Below are 20755 nucleotides of genomic sequence, written 5' to 3'. Positions count from 1 at the left end.
CAATGGCACAGCCAGCAAACAGACCCTTGTTCATGGCAAATCATGGTCTTCCAACACTGTGAGCATCTACAGCGTGAGCTGGAGGGATGATGGGGTACTCGGACGTCCTTGGGGGCTGCAGGCTGGGATGACATCACGTGAGCGCTCCTCACCTGCTTCAGTGCAAAGTCACCTGTTTTGGCTAAGTAACCCCTGAAGCGTGTGAGAAACACAGACACGGTGTGCTGCAAAACTTTCAGGCAGGTCACCGCAACTGAAAACAGGCAGAAATAAACCATTTCAGCTGCTTACAAAGTGACTAGGCCCCATGGTGTTGTTTGCGGACCACACAGAGAGAGGGCTGACAGCGACCTGCCACACAGATGCCCACCTTAGGGTGGCAAGGAGACCCTGATGTTTACTGATGGTGACCTCCACCAACCTAAATTTAGCAACGGGGACAGACGGAAGCAACAGCTGAGCAACACCCCAAAGGCAAGATGTGGCATTGCTAAAAGGTTTGGGGAACAGATGAAGAAAAATTCAGGCTTACAAAGGGGCACCAAAAAAGTAGAGGAATGGCAAAGGATTTTTGCTACTTTGTGTAGCAATTGAAAAGCTAAAAACTGTCATTGCTGTATTAAGATGACAGCTGCTGTTTGTTCAGAAGGCAAAAAAAAAAAAAAGCTTTTGGCTGCTGGCTCCAAGACTTGGGACAGACAGCAGATCTAAAGGCAACTTTTCAGACTACAGGTAGCAGCTTGCCAGAGAAACAATAATAAATTAGGAATACCAGCAGTAAAGAAAAGAGCTAACAAGCAGGATAAAAGTCACTGCCTGTTTCGCACACCAGTCCTGACATCATATTTCATCCATTTACTTTACCATGCTAGTATTCAGACAGCTACATCTCTGGAGGAGCAGATACAGCTCCTATTATTCATTTATATCAAATTCAGCGTGCTTCCTGTATCTCCAGATCTCCAAAGAGGACATAGATACAGGTTGTCCTATTAGACAGTTACATGTGTTTGTGTTAGTAGTTCCCTTAAAATAGCAAAAAATCGAAGTCAAAACTGCAAAAGCCAAGACACTACAGCTGTAAGAACTGTGCATGCACTGTAAAAGCTGTAAAAATAAAAAAAATGTGTTTTCCTGAAGCATTTGGACTGATAACACCTCAGTAGCAAAGCTTTTCCAAAGCAAATCCTTGAGGAAGTTTTCTCCAGCAATGAGCACAAAATTCTGTTAGAGCAAGAATTAGCCCGGTGCAGGTAACCCACCTTAAATCATAGCCTTTTGCATTTGGGATTTTTGGGGCAGCATCTTCCCAGTGACTGGAGAGGGAACTGGAGGCTGGAGTTCCCCGGTGCACCATGCTGCTCTCCGCTACCGTCTCCGCGCACGGCCTTCAGCAAGTCATTTAACTGCTCGGTGCTCTCCTTTACCCATACGTATAATGGAGCGACACAGTTACAAAATGCTCTTTCACTGAGCGGTAACATTCGTCATTTCTCAGTACTTTATCCTGAAGATGCAGGAGGTTCAGGTCAGGCATAATAGCAGCCAATTCAAAACACACTTAAAAATAAATTGGCTGTGTTCATCTCGTTATCTTGTTTGCCCCTGCCCTCAGAGTTTGTATGGCGATAAGAGAAACCTCCTGTGTGCTGTTGCCACTTATAGACTAATTCAAGAGCGTACAGCCAGCTCCAGAGTCAGAATTGTTAGAGAAAAGTGTTGTTGGTTTTTTTTTTTAAACAAACACTTATACAAGGACATAAAGAAGTGATCCTATGCTTCCCTTATCACAACCACATCCGTATCATAAGCCAGCCATAACTGAGCTGCACATTGCATCTCTGTGCAATTATGATAGGAAAAGCAGCAGTTTATAACAATGCACTTTTATTTAAATTATTGTATTAACTGATGGCTAATTCGACCAGGCGGTTGCTCCTCTCCCATCCACACCTGCTGCGTGCTTGTGCTGCTCTCTGCTTTCCCCTCCGCTGCAAAAAGCAAGTTTGGGACGACGGATGTTTCCACGCTCAGCATTGCCCCAAGCACCCCCCGGGGTGATGCAGAACCTGCTTTAAGTTTCCATATAGAAAGCACATTTTACCCGTTACCTCCCACACAGTCTGGTCCTGAGCACGCAGAATTGCACACACACACGCTTCTGCCTCGTAACAGAACCGCACCACCAGCACGAGCGTTTTCCCCTGGCTTAGGTGGCCTTCAGCCAAGTGTAAAACTGCCTTTAGGTACAAACCGAGAAGTTCAAGACAGGAGGAGCGCAGAACTGGACCATAACCAATGGTCTAACACCCTAACTGGGTGTCAACCCCCAAGTCTACGTTTCGTTGTAAATCAGCCATAGAGCCCGCTCTCAATTACACCGGCAAAAATTTGGGGAGACTTCGTCGTCTTCAGTGAAGCTACTCCCGACTGAAACAGAGGTAACGAAACAGGACCAATGCCACAATATCAACCCAAAATCCACAATTCCCAACATTTCATCGTTATAGAAAAATATCTTTCCTGTAACTAAGATCTCCATAATGGTCATTTCATATGAGAATGGCTCCTGAATAAAATTTTATAAGGATACCACGGGTCTCTTCAGAGAGTAAGGAAAGATATTTATGTTCTGGTCAAATTTCAGCTCAAGTACTAACACTTGCCCTTTTTTTCCCCAATTCTCCTCATAATTTCAGTTGGTTACAGTACTTTTCGCTTGTCCTGAACCACTGCAACAGTGCATTTGCTCCTCCAGAGCAGCTATCTGCTCTTAAAGCCTCATTTCAGCTCCAGGCTGGCTCCATTTCAAGACACTGCACAGGTTAAACTGTAAACTAAAAAATCCCCAAAGCAAAAGTAGAGTTGTTATTGGGAGCTTTCTACTCTCTATTAGCTCTACTATTGGGAGCCTCCTACCACTGCAAATCTAGATGTTCTAGATTTTCCTAGATAGGCAGCGCTATATTACATATAACAGCACATAAAAAATTAATCTCCTGGCAGGAGCCTACTGAAGTTTTGACCTCTTCAGGATTATAATATTAGGAAGCAGAAAAAATGATTTCCTCTTGTTTACTTAAAGCAAGCAGCTCCCACTCCGCCTTCGGCACCGAGGCCACCACGACGTGCGCAGTCCCGGGCCGTGCTGCCACTGCCCAGCTACAGAAACGCAGGCAGCGCTTGCACACAGCTTCACGGTCATGGGGACGGGAGCTGGCGTGTCCATGCCGTGTTTGTGACCATTTATTTTTGTTCCTTAGCAACAGAGCAGCTCTTGGGTTTTTCTGTTTTTAATCTATATTTGGTGCCCTGGGGAAATTCCTCAGCGAAAGACAGCAATTTTTAAACGGCGGGATAAACGGTGGGACTTGAGCATACTGATGATAACGGCAATCCAGGTCTTTTCGTTAACGTGAAATGCTCAGATCTGGAGCTAGTGGGAGCCCTCTCATGGACCGCAACGGCAACTGAACCAGGCATCAGGAGTCGCATCCGTTGCGTTTTCCGCCCTTGCTGAACTTCACCCTGGCGTAAGAACAGGAGGAGATTTATTGGGTCATAAAGCCCATCTCTAAAGCCCTTTGGACGACACGCAGACCAGTGTCTCCCTGAATCTCCCCGCTGTTAAGCAGCACTCACAGGTCCCATGATGATTTGGCATTCATCCCGCGCGAGCCAGGACTCCTTGGTGATGCTACCGTCTCGGAGCAAAAAACGAGATTTCAGTACAATACGACAATTCTGAGCTAAGACACCGCTCTTAACATGAATCATGGAAATATCAATATCCCTCCGCTCTCTACGGCTCCCAAGCAAACATGCAAATTAAATTCTGCCTAATCTACATGAGAAAAACAAATAGCACCTGATGTTTCCCAACTCTGTGAGCAACATGGCCTTTAAAAAAAGATTTAATCGTAGGAAGGACAGAGAAATCACATAGCTCTGCAGTTTCATGGGTTGTCATGGCAAACGAAAATCCCTGACTCTCCAGCTTGTGTGTTTTGGAGGAAAGAAAAAACAAAATGCCTTTTTTCACGACTAGAAAGGAATGTTTTCCTAATAATCATTCCTGAACCTGCTGCACGGTCTATATAAACAGCTGCTATTCCCAGGAAAAATGTTTGCTCTCTCCGACTTACTGAAGGACCATCCGAAAGCCAGTGAATACAGGCAATTCAGCATAAGTGGACATGCAGGCCCTGGTAATGAGAACCATGTGCTCTTATTTGTGACGACTTCTTGCCTGCCAAAGAGGCGGTGCTGAATTATCCGCCGGGATCTCGGCTGCATCGGGGAGCTCACCGGGGAGGCCGACGACAAGGTACGGTCAAGGGAACCGCGCGGCGTCCCAAGTTTCCTCTCCCGTTCCCGCATGCCCCAGGGAAACTTAGCATCACGGCAGCATTTCTTGCCCTCGGCCAATAATGGAAGCTGCTTAAAGTGAAACAAAAATATAGGCATTTCTGTACCCGTTTTAATCTGCCGAACAGGTAACAGCAGCAGTGAAGACATCCCAGCACCTGCTCCGCCCAGCGCAATCAGGGCACCTCGCGCCCTGCCTTCCACAGCCTGCACGACCAAGAATAAATACGTTTCGTGAGAAGAGGTTTTCTGAGTAGAGGCGGGAGGTAATTTGGCTCTAATCAGCCGGCCCCCGGAGAGCTGCTTTTTTCCAACAACGCTGCGCCGCCTTTCGTTCTTTGGCTGGGTGCTAGAAGTCTGGGAAGTCCAGGATATCCACACGACAGATTTACATCGCCCATTTCACCACGAGGACTTATTCAGTCGTGTTTGCTTTCAACCCTTCCCCTCCCGCAAATCCTCTCTTCGGTGCCGGGCTCCAAGACGAGGCCTTTTGTCTTGAAGGAACAACGGGACCCTAAGGAATAATGGTTATTACATGATGTTGTAAGCACTGCTCCTCTGTGGGTTGGGACTTTTTTGTACCACACTTCCCTACCCCATCCGTCTCGACGGCATGTAGGAGACTAGAAGTTGCACAACCGCACACATGTGATTTGCTGGAAAGCAACCCGTTCCTTAATCAAAAACACAAACTCTCTTACTTGTACTCAAAACTGCACCACCTCACTCAGAAGATCTGCGTATGTACACCAGGGGCAATATCTGACCAAGGTGACCAGCATTTACTACCATACGCTCTTGCAGAGCCCTTGCCGCTATGAGGAACCGAACCGGACCAGGCTCCTCCTTACGCTTCCATCTGCAAATGTCCTCATTGAGTTGCAACCAGGGACGTCGGGGCAAATCAGTCAAAGGCAGCAAGATTTAACGAGGATAACCAATTTGGATACTTTATCTTTTGGATAGGGGGCAAAAGGAAGAAGGTTCCTCATCTTCCTCCTCCCCAGCTGGGCTTCCTCCAGGACGGGCTGTGGTTGGGGGCTGCTGGCTGCCAGCCCACCCTTTCGCGTAGGAAGCGTCCAACAGAGACCAACATCAAGCATGGGCAAACAGATTTCCATGATCACTATTCAGCTTCGAACCACAGCAAATCTATCCCAAGCCTCGTACGTTAACCCTTTCCCCAAACCACACCTCGGAGAGGAAACGTTGAGGTTGCTAAAATTATTGGAGCTACAAGCGCACTGCAGGAGACAAGGAGGCTCCGGTCTTCAGCCTAGAAAATCAGGATGAAGTACAGAGGATGGGGCCTTCCCACACAGGACAATGGGCCAGAATACCCTGCGGTACGCCAGCATCCCTTCCCTGCAAGGGTTTCTGGCGAGCACATTCGGTCCTTTGGCTGCTTGGGGTTTGGAGCATTTTTGAATTCCTACGCAAGTGGGTGGATGCTGGAAGGGAGCAAGAACAGGACAAAAGGGGAATTAAAAAAGTTAGGCCGAGAAAGACAAAGGAAAATAAAAAAGAAAAACAAAACCAAGTGAGAAGAATCCTGTTATTAGGCTGGAATTGCTTGACAGTGTTGGAGCAACAGAATAAACACCACAACTTCAGCCCTTTATGCTACAGGGATATGACGGAGTAAGTATTTTTCATCTTGACTAGGAGACTTGGTCCTGAGGCTACTGCCAGCTAGTTACACGCAGGTTTTCAAGCCTTGGCAGACAATGCTGCAAGTTTGGAAAAAAAAAAAAAAGAAAAAAAAAAGTGTTTCAGTCACAAAAAATACTGCATTATCAGCATCTTGAATACATATATACTCTGACATTTTTATTTAGGAAATGGCTTATCAAAGGAAGTGGCATGCAACAAACAGACTGTGCTTGTGCCTTTGTGCAGATACGGAACATCTTATGTTTATTTGTTTCTTGCAGCTCCCTAATTTTATACAAAATAATTCAAAGTGCCACCATTTGTTCTTTAACAGAACGGGCAGCAGTCTGCCCAAAAGTAAGAATATTTGCAATTCAAAACTGAACATAAGGCATTTTCGTTTAGTAAAGCAAAGAATTCCCTCTTAAGGTTTCAGCTAGCCATCTATCCTATCAAACACAACCAGAGCCTTCCCGCTCCAGCACAGTGCACTTCCATGAAGCATAAGGCCGTGCAAAAGCACCAGACTGCATTGCACAAGCTGCCATTAGAGTTATGATTTCAATTCTAATGAAGTCTAGAAAGGAAAGCCTTCCCTAGAAGATCTTTCTATAATATATACAACTTCAATTTGCAACAGAACATCCAAGATGGCACCATAAATCAAGAAAACAACAAAAGAATACTGTGTGCATATTTATCCTCACAGCAGGGAAAACAAAGAACAAGAGGAGAAATGAAAACGTGGAAGTTTTTTCTGGCTCTGTCAGCGATGGCTTGCATGACAAGTCCTCTTACCTGGCACTGGGGAATTTATGCTTCCCCATGCAACAACAGTCCATATAAGCAGTCTCAAACTGGTGCTCTAAGACTAAAATCACACACCCTGCAAGGCTCTGTTAGGAACTTTTGCAGGAGCATTATCTTAAGTTCAAAAGCAAATTTGCAACATCATTGGTTTCTCCTGTCTTCCCTCTGAGCGCAGGGGGTTTGCAAGGACTTGCACAAATTTATTTGCAATGAATTAATTCCTATCAGAACAACTGAATTCCAGCTTCGAACCCTCTTTTCAGTCTACTCTGTTCTTCTATCTAATTTCAGTGCAAGGGATGATACTAAACACCAGCTATTTTCATGACTACCATGTCACTTAACATATTGCTCCCACTTAATAGATTGCCCCATGCTCCCTTTCAGCATAAACACCCCAACATCTCTGCAATTCTCACATGCAGAACAATTTAAATTTAGCCAAACTAAAGCAGCACTTGATACATGTACGATAAGAAGCAGAAGAGAAGCTATTGCAGGGGTAAGGAATCCAGGAATGGTAACAAGGCTCATGAAACAGGGTTCCTCCAGAGATATTTGCTTAACTTGCAGTACCCTGAATTGCTACAGATTACATTAGAGGAAATATTTTATAGCTGTAATACCTAGGTTTAAAAAATATATATTGGTGGGAAAAAAGTCCTGTGGGGCAGTTTCTGATGATGGTTATAAAGGAAGAAATAATAGGATAAAGAAAGGATAAAGAAAGGATATATGGATATATCAATAGGCTATAAAGGATATATAAGGAAAGGAAATAAAGGATATATGAAAAGACAGAGAAAACAGGAAGGACACGGGATGGATCTGGGATAAAGATGTCCGGACCGATACTGCTAGAACAGGAAGGCACGAGCCTAGTGCAGCGAAGGAGAGCTGGAAAGTTGGGCATACAACAAAGGGCAGGAAGTATCACGGAGAAATGCATTCAGAGAGAACGAACTGACAAAAAAACATCCGTGACCCTGGAAGGACACTCGCCAGCTACCTGTGGAGACAAACAACAGAGCCGTTTCAGGATTACTTCTGCCAAAAGTTAGGAAATGCTCCATTTTTGGAAGGACAAAGGAGATGCGTGTTCTGGCGAAACTGTGTCAGATCCGTGAATCTCAATTCAATCGCTAAACACAAATCAGATTTGAGTGCAAATCTCAGTGCCAATCTGAACAACAGTCACTACAACGCATTGTACAAAACAACATGGGATAACCACGGAAATTTAGGCATTAAGTGTCAAGCAACACATTTGTGGTGCAATACAAGGGGACAAGTTTAAGCATTGCTTTGGCGTAGAAATTTAGGTTGGCTCATGGCAAAGACAAGTATTCTGCACCAAAAAAAAGCATTTTTGTAGCCTTTGGAGTGAAGAACTTCATCTCCGCTGAAGATATCCAAGTTCTCGCTGTGTGCTCCCTAATCCGCTCCTTTGGTTCACTGCTCCGCGTCTGCTGCTCTGCAGTAGCCTCACATCCTGCCTGGGGTTAAAGCTGGCAGCTCCAAGCTTTCCCTTACATTGGTTCAAGTCTCTTTTCTTGGCAACTAATAACCTCTCTTCCCCCTCCCACTCGCCATGAAATTGGGTAAGCACCAAACGAGACTTCCCAGGTACAATACGAGATAATGAGGATCTTGCAGAAAGCACCGTATTTGCATTTGGTGGGGTATTTATTACCCCTAAACACACAGGCAGGGAAGACAGCGTATGTTCTTAGCGCACAACGGGGCCGTGCCACCTTACGCTGGCCCCAAACATAGCAAAATAAGGCCCTAAGCACAATTACAAACACGGTCCTCTTCACTCTTGATATAAATGAATTATTGGGACTAATCCAGATCCAGATGTAATAAGTATGGGGGAATTAGGAAGTCATGATTTAAAATATATTATCGTATTAAGGTTAAATTATTCATTCATCATGCTATTACAACATCCAGCAACACAAATATGAAAACAAACTAAACATCAGTTTAGTTCTTTGAGAAAACAAGAGTGTTGTAGATCCCATACACGTGGCTTTTCAGCTTCTCAGACTGTTCTTCTCTTTTCTTTTGTTATTTGCCACTTGTTTGTATCTCCTTGTGCATGATATGAGTTGTAGTCATATCAGGCTGTACAAAAGGTGGTACAGGTTTCAAACCATAAAAAGGAGTGCTGTGTTTTAGAAGAATATATTACAGTTTCTCTGGTCTATCATGTTGAGGAGACCTCCCAGCATTTTTCAAAGGTCAGAGATAAAACTCAAAAACTTTACTCAACATTTGACTATTGCAAGCAGTGAGTGTGGAAGCAAACACTGCACCACGCGCATGCCCGCACACGCACCCTTTGCATTTTAAAGCAGAGCATCAGCTGGGCACAAACAGCCTGTACTTCATTCTAGGTCAGCACCGCCATTCTGGGAGTAAATATTACAATTCCTCCCCCTTTCCTCCTCAAGAGTAATTTCAAATCTGTATCATAACAAAACTTAGAAATCAAAACCAGGCTGATGACCTCACTGTACTCTGTACTATAGCTCACACTTAGTGAGATTATCCACCTCACAGGGCTTTCAGCACACACAGGCAAGGCAGGACACATGAACAGATGAAGTGACTTGCCCAAGCTCAGAAATTTGGGAATAGCCTCCCTGTAGGCAGACCGCAGTCAAAGGCTCTATCCATCGGACTGTTTTACTCCTTTTACCTGTTTTTGGTCTCTTCCTCCATCACCACAACCCAACTCTACTACGCTTCTCTTTACTGTCTGCATTTTTTCTTTCTTCTTTGACTCAGTCTTGATACCTGTCTTCCTCTGTCCTTACACTGGGTTCTCTACATTTTTGTCTTTGTCTTTCTATTTTTGTCCTTGTTCTGACACTTCACTTTTCAAGTAGTAAATCTTATGTAAGAGTTATAGCTCCCGAAATTGAGAAGATAATTCTTTTTTCTTGCTTCGCTCCCTACCCATGCCTAGGTGCTGAAGCACAGGAGCTCCCCACGGCTGCACAGCTTTCCCGCAGTCTCTGTCCCAGTTTCCTGATGCAGACAGATCATATTCCACCATTCTGCAATTGCCCAAATCCTCCTCCAGCTGCCCTAGTGCCACCTCCTTCCCCAAACACCAACAGAAATCATTTCAGTCCTAATTTAGTGTTCTGTGGGCACAGTTGAACTGGTAGAGCAGTGAATGGCAAGAAAAATGCTATTTTTCCTCGCGCTTCAGGTTAGAAGACTCCTGGACAGCAAAAGCAGCATTGAGGCTGTTGGCAGGCTTAGAGCCCATTTGCATTTGGAAAACCTTCACAATTAATATAACCCAAAGAGCTCCAGGAGCTGATGACACATATCCAGGAAGTTTTCCAACTTAAAACAGACAACATCCACCTCTTCTTAACCCCTCTCCTCCTTTTGCTGGAGAGAGCAACCGTCCCCTCCTCAGTCAAAGCCTGGCCAACACAAAGATTTGCTGTTAGAGTAGATCATTCATTTGGGGAACCAGCTTAAACTGCACTGGCAAAAGAGCTCTTTCCTGCGGAAGTACATCAGCGAGTCCTTTTAGGATAAAGAAAGTCCCTTCAGAATTAATCCAGCCCAACAGCCCCTCACATCTCGGTCGCGGTGACTGTCCTTCTTTGGCCTTGACAGATCTCATCTTGGATCACTGGCAGCCATTCAAAAGCCACTGTTAAAGGACAATTTTGGCGGTTCGCAACTTCAGGGTTTCCCTTTGTTCCTCCTTGCTTCCATTGGCTCACCCGCTCCTGATTACTTTTCACGTTTATTTTACAGTCTACTCCACATCCCACTAATTATCGCCAACACATAAGCAGCCGTTTATCACGGCGCGCGGTGCCAACTATTCCTTCTCCACGCCGCTTCTGAGCAGCCGTTCTGAGACAGCTACGATTTTTGCAAGGAGTATTAACACACAAAGATATCAGATAGCCCTGGAAGTCACACTTGCTTAATTTTCTTTTCAGGGCTCTTCAGCTAAGAAGTGTTTCAAACCTAGCTAGACCTTCATAAATCCTTATCTGCCTCTCTTTCCCGTCACACACATCACCGTCAGAGAAATTTTCACAGCACACACCTTCACACAGTCAAGCACGCTCTTCCTCATGCGTGGGAAGATCTCCCTGTAAACATCCACCAAGCTGTCTCCTCTCAAAGTCATCTCGGGTTGTGATGCCTACTGTAAACTCAAAAGGTAGGCAGCTGGCAGGCTGTCACTGCTGCTCAAAATAATGGTCTCGCTGTTCCCTGGCCTTCCCCTGGCTGCCTGGGACCCTGATCTGCTGTCACTCACCGTAAAGCTCTGCAAGATGGGAACAGATTCTGCTTTCTGATTGCACAGGTACCGGCAGAGCAAGGATGGGACCACTTGGTGCTACTGCAATACAGACAAGCAAGAGTCAGCAAAAGGGATCCTGCTTGATAAACCACCCTGGGGCAGTCCAGGTCCACATGTGTCTAGATTTAACGCAGCAAGGCTCCCCTCTTGAAGCTTACTGTAACCATCGCTATGTGGAAATGTCAGTTTGTTATCCAGGCACCATTCATTTTCCTGCAAGTCTGATTCACGGAAGATGTTCCAGCTCCATCAGGCTGAGACGTAGAGACACACGCTTTAAACTCACTGTCAAGTTCCTTGCAAACATCATGAGAGCAAGGAATTTAGAGGAGGGATCTGAAAAGTGTAATGAGACATTTGTAGATATTTTCAGGGAATCCTGTGACTATTTATAGGGAGGTCTTCCCATGCAAGAGCAAAAGTACGATGGAGAGTATCAAGACTTGCCTAGGAATGGTCAAAATAGTGATTAAGAGGTGGTCCTTTGTAAGAGGAACATGCAACAGTCTCCAAAAAACCCCAGGCACACACTGAAACATGCATCACTGGGAAGCATTTCAATTCAGATAAAATCAGATTGCCCTTTTAAAAAATATATATATATCAAAAGTTGGAGGATAAAATGTCAAAATCTTAGTCAAAGCTTCAAATGCCAGAAAAACTACAAAATATCCTATACATTAATTTTTAACTTCAGTTATTGAGAATAACCCACATTCTCAGCAACATACATATCTTAGCACATAACAAATCCATCTAGTTTCAGCGTACAATATTTTCCAACATATCCCCCATCACCATACATGTCACAACACATATTAAGATTCAATTAATACATCCTCCCTTTAGAAAGGGCACACAAATTACAAGCCCTTCCTTCCTATAAGAAGATATATGCTGATTACTGAACGGCATTCTCTGCAATAATTCTCCTCCTAAATCATAGCAATTGCCTTGTCCATTTGAAAGGCGCATTTGAAATTATCAGAGGAAAAAAGCCTTTGTAATTAGCAATGCCTGAACTTCTGGCATCGAATTTGCTCAGGTATTTGCAATGTTATCTTTTTCTGCATAGCCCTGCTTGAAACCCAGTCACACCTTCCCAGACAAAGCTCCATTAACATGCAAATGCAAAGTTCACACTCCTCATTCATCCAGTGCACAAACAGCAGATCCTATTTGAGATGGTACACAATTAAAGTCATAAGCAGAGATAAGGAAAGGATCAAAACGAGACAGGTTGGTTATACATGTCACAGTGATGCTTGTGTATCAGTCTCTCCTCTAATTAGCATAGTATTTCCAGGATGAATCGATTATAGCAATATGGATGAATGAGAGTCTAAAGGTGAAAAATTTCCTGCATTAAACATTAATGCAGTCTTTGACTGTCATCAATACAGATATTTAAAGCATGGGCCAGTGTGGTGGCAGGGAGAAGATGGCTTAGCAAAATATAAAATTTAGGGGGGGTTAAATATCTACAAAGACCAGAATCCTGGACCCAGAGGTTTTTAGAGAGTCACAGCACCACAATATACCAAAAATATACATTCATCCAGCATGCTATTATTATGCAGGAAGCATACTTGTTTTGTTTTTATTGTAAAGACTGGTAAAGCGTATAACTCAGAGGCACAGGCAGGAATCCCAGCCTGGACCTGTGGTCTGTTGACTGCTCAGTTCTCCATCAGCCCAGACCAAGCCTCAAGATCACACAACAAAACCTCTTCTTCATACCAGGTGAGCTTTGGATGAGCATTGCCAGACTAACTAAATTAGTTACCCAGGTATCACTCAACACTGTGAAGGAGGTATTTTTAAAGCATTCTTGTATCTGCAAGAACTAAGGTCAGCAAGCAAAATGAGGAATACTGTGAAAGAGGTATTAACAAGATGGAAAAATTCTTTTTTTATTTAGTTTTATACATTTCTCAGCAGAGATTGACATTTAAACAGGATGGCCTGGTTACTAACGGCTCCTCTACGAATGGATGCAACACGCTTCCCAGCACGCTGACTGACAGCCGAGATAAACAAACAATAACCCATGCCAGGTTTCTCTCCCTACGGCGACAGCTTTTGTAAAAATGCAGAACTTAATGAGAGACTTTATTTAATATTTATTTCACAGCCTCGTTTATTCTAATGGAACTAACCTCAGCCCACAATGATTTTTTTTCCCCCCCTTGGTTATTTAGCAGCACAAGTCAGTACTCAATCTGTTCTGAACTTCTTCAGCTTTGAATTTCTAACTGCGGGGATTTCTTTTTTTACAGATGTATTTTTTATTAGTTTCTAAGCATCTTAAATTTCTACTCCCTTTAGGAAGAAAGTTTGCTATTTTATTTACACCTTCATTTTTTTTCCGCATTGTCACACAGTACTTAAGCAGCTGAAAGCACACGCGGTAGGTGCCTTCTCCCCACTTCCACTTGCCCCATGTTGTTTGCGCTTTTGCATTAGTTAATCATCTGCATGGCTGCAAAATAAACAGTGGCCCCAAGAAAATTAATGTAGCAAAAAAGATTCCTTTTCTTTTTTTAAAAAAAGGTTGTTTTTAACCAGGTAGTTTCCTGATCCAGACAGTACAAGTTAGAGGCAACATTAATATAAATGGGATGGCCATTTATAAAAAGCCAGAGGTTTAAGATGCACAAGTAGTTTCCAAGGTTTATAAGCATATTGGAAATATGTACTGGGAAGTACCTCAGGATCACAGTATGGATGCATTTCTTTAAGTTTGTTCTTCAGTTCTTTGAAGGAGGGGGAGGCAGGAGCGACTTCAGAATCAAGCACATACTATATTTGTACGGGAGACGTTCAGTGCACAGAAACATTTAATAGCAGGTCACGCTGCAAAAAAATCTCATTCCTACAGATAACAAAACAGTTTCCAACTGATTTGCATGCTCCCACTTCTCTCTTGTGGACACGTTGAACAGAAATCCGTTACCCTCTTCAGTCTAGAAGGTAAGGGCTAAACTCCAGAGTCCCAGTTTTTCTGCTGAAATTAGAGAGTCAACAGGAATCTGGGTTTGTTTGGGGTTTTCTATGCACATGCACATCTATTCAAGCAAAAGGCTACTACCATATTTTAGAAGTGTGAATACTGCTGGCCTGAAAAAAAATGGGCACAGTTCCCTATCTAGGCAGAACAAATTGTTCAGAACAAGGACAAATGCAAGAGAAAAAAAAAAAAATCAAGCACCAACTTCTGATGTTTCAGGCTTCTGATATCTGCAACTCAGCTTTTTTTTTTTTAAATAGACCCCAAATTGTTCAAGAATTGCCCCATAGCTACATAATTCTCAAACACAAATATTTGCAGTGGGGATTTTCATTATCAGATGCATATGTGAGAGATTAGAGGGTGCCACTGCCTTCCATCAGCCACAGAACGAGGAGACTCTGGAGACAGCTATTGCCTGTTGGGCAGGAATAACGGAGGATGGTGCAGACATTCGCTTCACTCGAGCAGATTTTAGACAGAGAATATCAGAGTTGCAAACTGTGTTAAAATGACCCCTTTATCGTGAAGGCACTTCTTGTTCTGTAGTCATGCCACAGAAACACCAGTGAGATTACTAGGGAATAGGAGCAGATCCCGAATCCATCACTAGGTTAAATTTCCAGCCTGCAAAATTTGCCGTTTTTATCTCAGGGGAACCAGGATGCAGAACCAAATGTTGGAAACGCAGCCATATCCTGGCGTTCTCGCAAGTTTGGGGACATACGAAAATCCCAAGCCTGCCCCTCCTCTCTTGTGAAAGCTATGGACTACTTCAGTCTTCACTGGCATTTTAATGAAAATTCATCACTGCAGGTTTACCCGAGTTAATACCTCTTCTCCACAGGACATGATGCACCATGAACTTCAGGGGAGATGCAAAAATAAGGCGGCTAATGTTATTCCTTTTAATCTTTTTCGTGATACACAAAAATGAGCAGATATTCCCACTGTGATTTCAGGAGGAAAGAGAAAGGCTACCCAATCCTCATGTCCAAATATTAGTTGTCTTGGGATGGAACAATCCGCTTTCTCCAGAGGATCTGGTGGGGATACCAAATGAGCCAGGAAAGCTTTTCTCACCCTACATTTATTTTCAGGTGTTTGAATTAATAGCTATAAAAAAAGACTCCTTTTGTGTGTTCCGGCTTTAAGTGGCAGCCACTTTCTCTCTCAGTTAATCAAGTTGGGTAGCCAGTTTAATAAAGCCTGAATCTCCCATGTTAGAGACAGTGAAACTGAAAATTCCCTTCTGTCACCAGAAAACAACAGGAAAATAAGCCAACGCAGCACTTAGTGACCTCAAGAAATCCCCTTCAGGTCTCCATGCTGAGAACTAACAAGAATTCAGATTAAGCAGCAAATTAATGAGTTTGTCTTGTACACAAGTGTTTTTAAGGAGCTTATTTTAAGTAAATATTCCCATGCTGCATCCGCATTGCGGTCATGAATATACCATGCATTAGACCCTGAAAGTATAAGGGATGACACCATGGAGAACTTCTCACTAATTAGAAATGAAGCTGGCTGCCTTTAAAACCTTGCTAGATAAAAAGCCTCGACTGATCTATTTTCCATTACTCCGAGTTCAAGCAATGAAATTTAAATCGCACAGAAGTGCTAATGATTTTTTTTTCAAGTCAGGTTTTTATTACTGAAAGCATTTCTTTACACCACAGCAAAAACAAGATCTGGGGGGTTAACAACACGGTTTCTTTTTTCATCCTGGCAACCTCTTTCATTTCTCCTTTGAACATTTGTAAAGCTGAATGCCGGCACGCACCTTTTGACTGAAGGCGTCGATCTAAGTCCTAAACGTGGCGCGCTCTGATTTCTCCTGCAGCTCCATCACTTCCGTAGCTAGGGATGAACGGGTATTTGGAGCGAAAGAGTAACTGGTGGGAAGACAGAAGTGCTCGTCAAGCCCCTGCGCCTCGAGCCGCGCCGGCCGCAGGGCAGAGCACAGGCGCAGGTTTGCTAGTCGCACACACGCTCGTCTCTCCCCACAGCATCTTCTGCAACCTGCTCCCTATTGGCGTCACGTCTTTTCAGACAAGAGTCTCCATTTACAGCATTCCCCGGATTCACTGGCAGTCGGGGAGTATCCAAGCTCCCCAAGGTGGTTGCTGGACATCGCTACATAGCGGAAAAGCCAGGGGGAAGGGGAGATGCATCGGAGCAGGGGGAAAGGGGAGGCAAAGGAAATCCTCGGCCGGGGAGGCAGATGGAAACAAGTATTTCGGCTCTTTATGGATGCGGGGGCTCGGTCAAATGTGCTCTGGAAAGCCCACACAACTGCTTGTCATACAGATTTGCATCTCCAGCAATAGCCATCGGATGCCCTTTTCCTCCCTGTTCCCCACGGATCAAAGCCAAGGCTGACCACCACCCTACTGGGATCAGTGATGCCATGGCAGTTCCCTTTTAAAGGTAATAGACTGAATTTATACCAAAACACACTTGAAATGCACCCAGGCTGCCTTTTGAGTAACTGACCTTTTGCTAAACTAAATTGTGTTCTTTCGTTGTGTAACTTTATAGCAGATGAGGAGCAACACGGGAGAGAAGCGGGTCAGGCCGCTGGGGATGGCATCATGTCCCGCTCTCCACGGAGCACATCCTTAGCAGGACACAGTTACCCAAGGACTGCTTGACTACCGGGCACTTCGGCATCTCTAACACCTCTTTATTTTTAATCTTTCCTTTTTCCCCCTACTTTTTTTTTTTTAAGATTCTGCTCAGCCTGTAGGATACAGTTTCTTGAGCAAGCTCATGTTTTTTCATGCCAACAGTTTTCCCTCTCTTCCCCTTCACTTTTTTTTTTTTTAAACGTTGAAGAGTAAATTACCCACTATTCAGATACTTAAAGAATACAGTCAACTTTTACCTCAGGAGTATCTAAAAGAAATTATTTCTGCTAAAGCAAAAGAAAATAAACAGGATATCCTCTGATCTTTTACAGGACAGTAGCAGATTTCAGCAAGGCTCTATCTAGCTGGAGCAATATAAGAACTTACTGGGGGCTTTTTCCTCTGCGCAATTATTTCCTAATTAATCTCAGGAGAGAGAAGAAAAAAAAAAACTAGGTTAGTTTAAATAGACGTTTTAAATTTTGTCTGAAGTATATTAGGGAATAGTGCATATCAACATAGAAAAAGCGTAGTGCAGTGAGAACAGTAACTCCAGGAGGGAAGACAGCAAATAACAATTAAGTCTCAAGCTGTTTGCAACCTAAATACCTATCAACACCACCACGCGCTCTGATGTTTTTATCTATGCAGGGTGAAATCAAATAATATTACAACACAAATCTCACTAATACGTTGCTTTTGCCCTGTGTTCAGGGCCGATGTTTAGTAGCACAGATTAGTTATGAAACTACTCTAACAGCGACATGCTTTAATGCAGTCTTGATTGTGTTTAAACACTCACGAATTTTTAAGGGCCAAGTTCATTCCTGCTCTACCCTAGAGAATTCAACAGATTAGCATCCAAGGGATGCTTGACTCAATCTCCCCAATTTGATTTCACGATTAAAGCAGAGACTAACCAAGAGGCACGAGGATTACATCACACACACGATAGCACTGTTTCATACTGTAAGGCAGACATTAAAAGTAAAATTTAGTCAGTTATTGACAGAAGGAATTTGGGGGGAGCTGAATGACTTGCTGCAGAATGAAATCACAGAAGCTGCAGATGAAATCAAAAGTCTTAGGTCATCTAGTCCATCTTCAGCCAAAGCAGGGCTGCTGCTCATCATCCCCGTTCCAAGCTCTGTCTAAACGGGCTGCTGATTTTGGTATTGGAAACCCATCAGGAATACAGAATATTTTATAGCCTAATAAGTATAGTCCTAGCACATCTCCTGCTCTTGTTTCTGTATCTATTAAGAGCAAAGTTTATGTTAAAACTGCAGGGTCCTGTCGTAAGGAATTTATCTAATTCCCAGCTATTATAATTTCTTGCTCAGCTGTATTTTATGTAAAAATAAGAAGAGTCAATCACCAGCTCTCACCCACAAAAAAAAACAGAGCTGCAGATGCACCTGCCTGGGGACACACCACAGAAATTACAGCGAGTGCCGCACTTCGCTGACTGATGGATACCAGCTTGGCTGCCACAGCAAGGACTGGACGAGGGAAGCTCCAGAGCCAAAAATAGGAGCTGCCCCGACTTGCCTTGGAGAGCTGCAAGACTCCACCGCAGGAGGTAACTGGCATCTCCCACTAGCTGGGCCTAGGAGGAACAGGAGCACATGCTCGTCATGTGTCTGAACAGGAAAAAGCTTTCATGGGAAGGCTGGTAGAGAAACAAGCACAGGCTCAACGCTTTCACGGATGCCCAGTTCTCATTTTCCCTCCCCAGCCTGCCCGTGAGGCGAGAGCTTGGTCCCTCAGCACAGAGCCTTCTCCATTCACACCTTCTTGCAGAAGACCCCATTTTCTCACCACACCCCCAAACCCCAGGCTAGAAAACCAACGTCCTCCCTTTGCTCACCACTGTAGCAGAGAAGAAAACAAAACTCGGGAGGAAAAAAAAAAAAGTGAGTCTGCCACAACCCTGCCTCTCCCGGGGTCCCCTGTCCCACTGGTCTTTTGGACCCCCTCCACGCATTAGGCATGGAGCCACCCCAGCATACCCGGGTGGCTGGAACCTCTTTCTGCAACAGGTCTAGAATGGGGACAATTTAATACAATTTAAGGCATATAGCTGATGCTCACTGTCTTGCAAAGGCGTGATTTCTGGCTTTATAAATATCACAAGTAAGGCACTGAACTCACTGGGATTAAGAGCAGGACTACTACAAAAACACCAAGAGACCAGAGATTCAGAGATTCCAGCTCCGACTCCCCTTTCAGACACCAGCCACTAATGAGACACTGGAAAAAGTAAAAGAACAGAGGAAATACATAACACTACTTCACTGGGATCGTCTCCTAGTTCCCAGCAACTGGCATCTCAGGGACTTCTTGAACCAAGCCAGTAAATGCACACATTGAGGTCTGTGCAGGATCATGACCTAAATAACTCGAGGGCAAGGGCCTGTGAGCTTGTCTTTGCCTTTTCACAGCAATCGCTCATCTCCTGAGCTTTGCAGCTTTGGCCCATTTTTATGTGTCTGTATTTCTGTTGCTGCAAGGCAAAACTTCATCTTATGATTAGTGCGAGTTTCTGAGCTACATTTTTAATCCACTTATTGCTGTACTATAATATAGCTTGAAAATGCTATCACATAGGACATTATTAGAAGTCTTTCTAATCAACCAAATCTAACAATTTGGAAAAATAATAAAACAAGCATAAATACTAATACATATATGTATTTTATGTATACACACACATAAAATATGAAAGCCGAATCAAAGAGAGACATCACAAGAACTTCACTACATCTACAAACCCCCTGGCCATGGACTCCCTGCTTGTTCTCCAGAACTTCTGGATCAATATTGCCCAGAATAATTCCCAGGCTTTCAAATTATGACTTCTGTACTATTTCTTCACCGCCAGTACCTTTGCTTCATAGCTAATGAAATCGCTGCTGTAAAACTTCACCTTTTGCAGCCAAGTTGGGAAACCTTATATTAGGTTACTGGCTCCCTCCCTTGCAAAATAAATAAATAAAGAAGAAAATGCCATTCCAGGAAACCAAAATTTTTTTTAAAAGACCAACCCAACAAAGGCAACTGCTGCATGCACTGCTTTTCTTCCTCTTTGAGTCAGTAACAAAGAGGAAGGAAGGAAAAAAGAATAGAAGAAAATAAATGCCAGGAGGAGGTCTGGACGCAGAGCGGACATCCCTCGGGAATTCGCTGGCCAGAGGAGAGGCTACAAGCCGCCGGGCACCGCACACCCGGACCCCCCGACCATTGTGTTGGTGTTTACAAACACTTTGATCCAAAGAAACAGGGAGCTGCATTGTCCACCCTGCACTCATGTCACGCGTCCCTCAGCGCGGCGATCCCAAGGAAACTCTGCCAGAGGACGAAACAGTGTCGGTTACACAAGAGAGGCGCAGAAGCAAATATGCAGCAGAGGGGGAGGAAAAAAAAAAGAAAAAAAAAATCAGTTCAGCTCTAGGCTCTCCTCCTGCTCTCAGAGGAGGCTCCAAGCAGGCTTTGGAGCGGATTAACTTTAAAGGGCACTGGAAGATGCTGACAGCCGACATGAGCAGGGCTCTGCTGCGTGCACACGTTTACCCGCCACCGCTGCCAGCATCGCCAAATTAGACGTCTGTGAGGCGCAAGCAATTGCGGCGATTATACAGTTACGGGGGGGGGGGGGGGGGGCACAAAAACATCCTGATGTTTTGCACTAAGGAAAAAAAAATAGTATTTTGCACCAACATCCTAGCACTGCTCGTGTAAGAGACCTGAAAGGCACCCGACAGAAATAACAAGAAATAGGGAAAACGAACAAAAAAGGAAAGAAAAGGAAAAGCCACACCGAACCCCACGAAGCTGTGCTGGCAGGACCACGAAGTTCCCGGCGAGCCCTGAACGGACTTTTCAGGGAGGCTCCAGCGAGCCCCGAAGCGCCGGCAGCTGCCGGGG

At 44.2% G+C, this 20755-nt stretch overlaps 1 protein-coding gene across 3 annotated transcripts in view; it reads right to left on the bottom strand.

Annotated features, from left to right (window-relative positions):
• RAB30 (RAB30, member RAS oncogene family) overlaps positions 1 to 20755 on the bottom strand; it is a 44710-nt gene that overhangs the window by 23460 nt on the left and 495 nt on the right. The window contains exons 1-2 of one of the 3 annotated variants that reach the window (XM_013950341.2): positions 17216 to 17237; positions 15982 to 16093 (exon numbers count right to left, since the gene is read on the bottom strand). The exons of 1 other annotated variant lie outside the window; for it this stretch is intronic. The gene's annotated coding sequence lies outside the window, so the exon portion shown is untranslated. Of the gene's footprint in view, positions 1 to 15981; positions 16094 to 17215; positions 17238 to 20755 lie in introns of those variants that run through there. One more of the 3 variants, XM_067317290.1, reaches the window with a different exon arrangement.

Source organism: Apteryx mantelli, chromosome 1 (genome assembly GCF_036417845.1).
Source record: "Apteryx mantelli isolate bAptMan1 chromosome 1, bAptMan1.hap1, whole genome shotgun sequence".
Lineage (NCBI taxonomy): Eukaryota > Metazoa > Chordata > Aves > Apterygiformes > Apterygidae > Apteryx > Apteryx mantelli.
The sequence above is the reverse complement of the archived record's forward strand: the minus strand, read 5'-3'. Positions and strand labels throughout refer to the sequence as shown.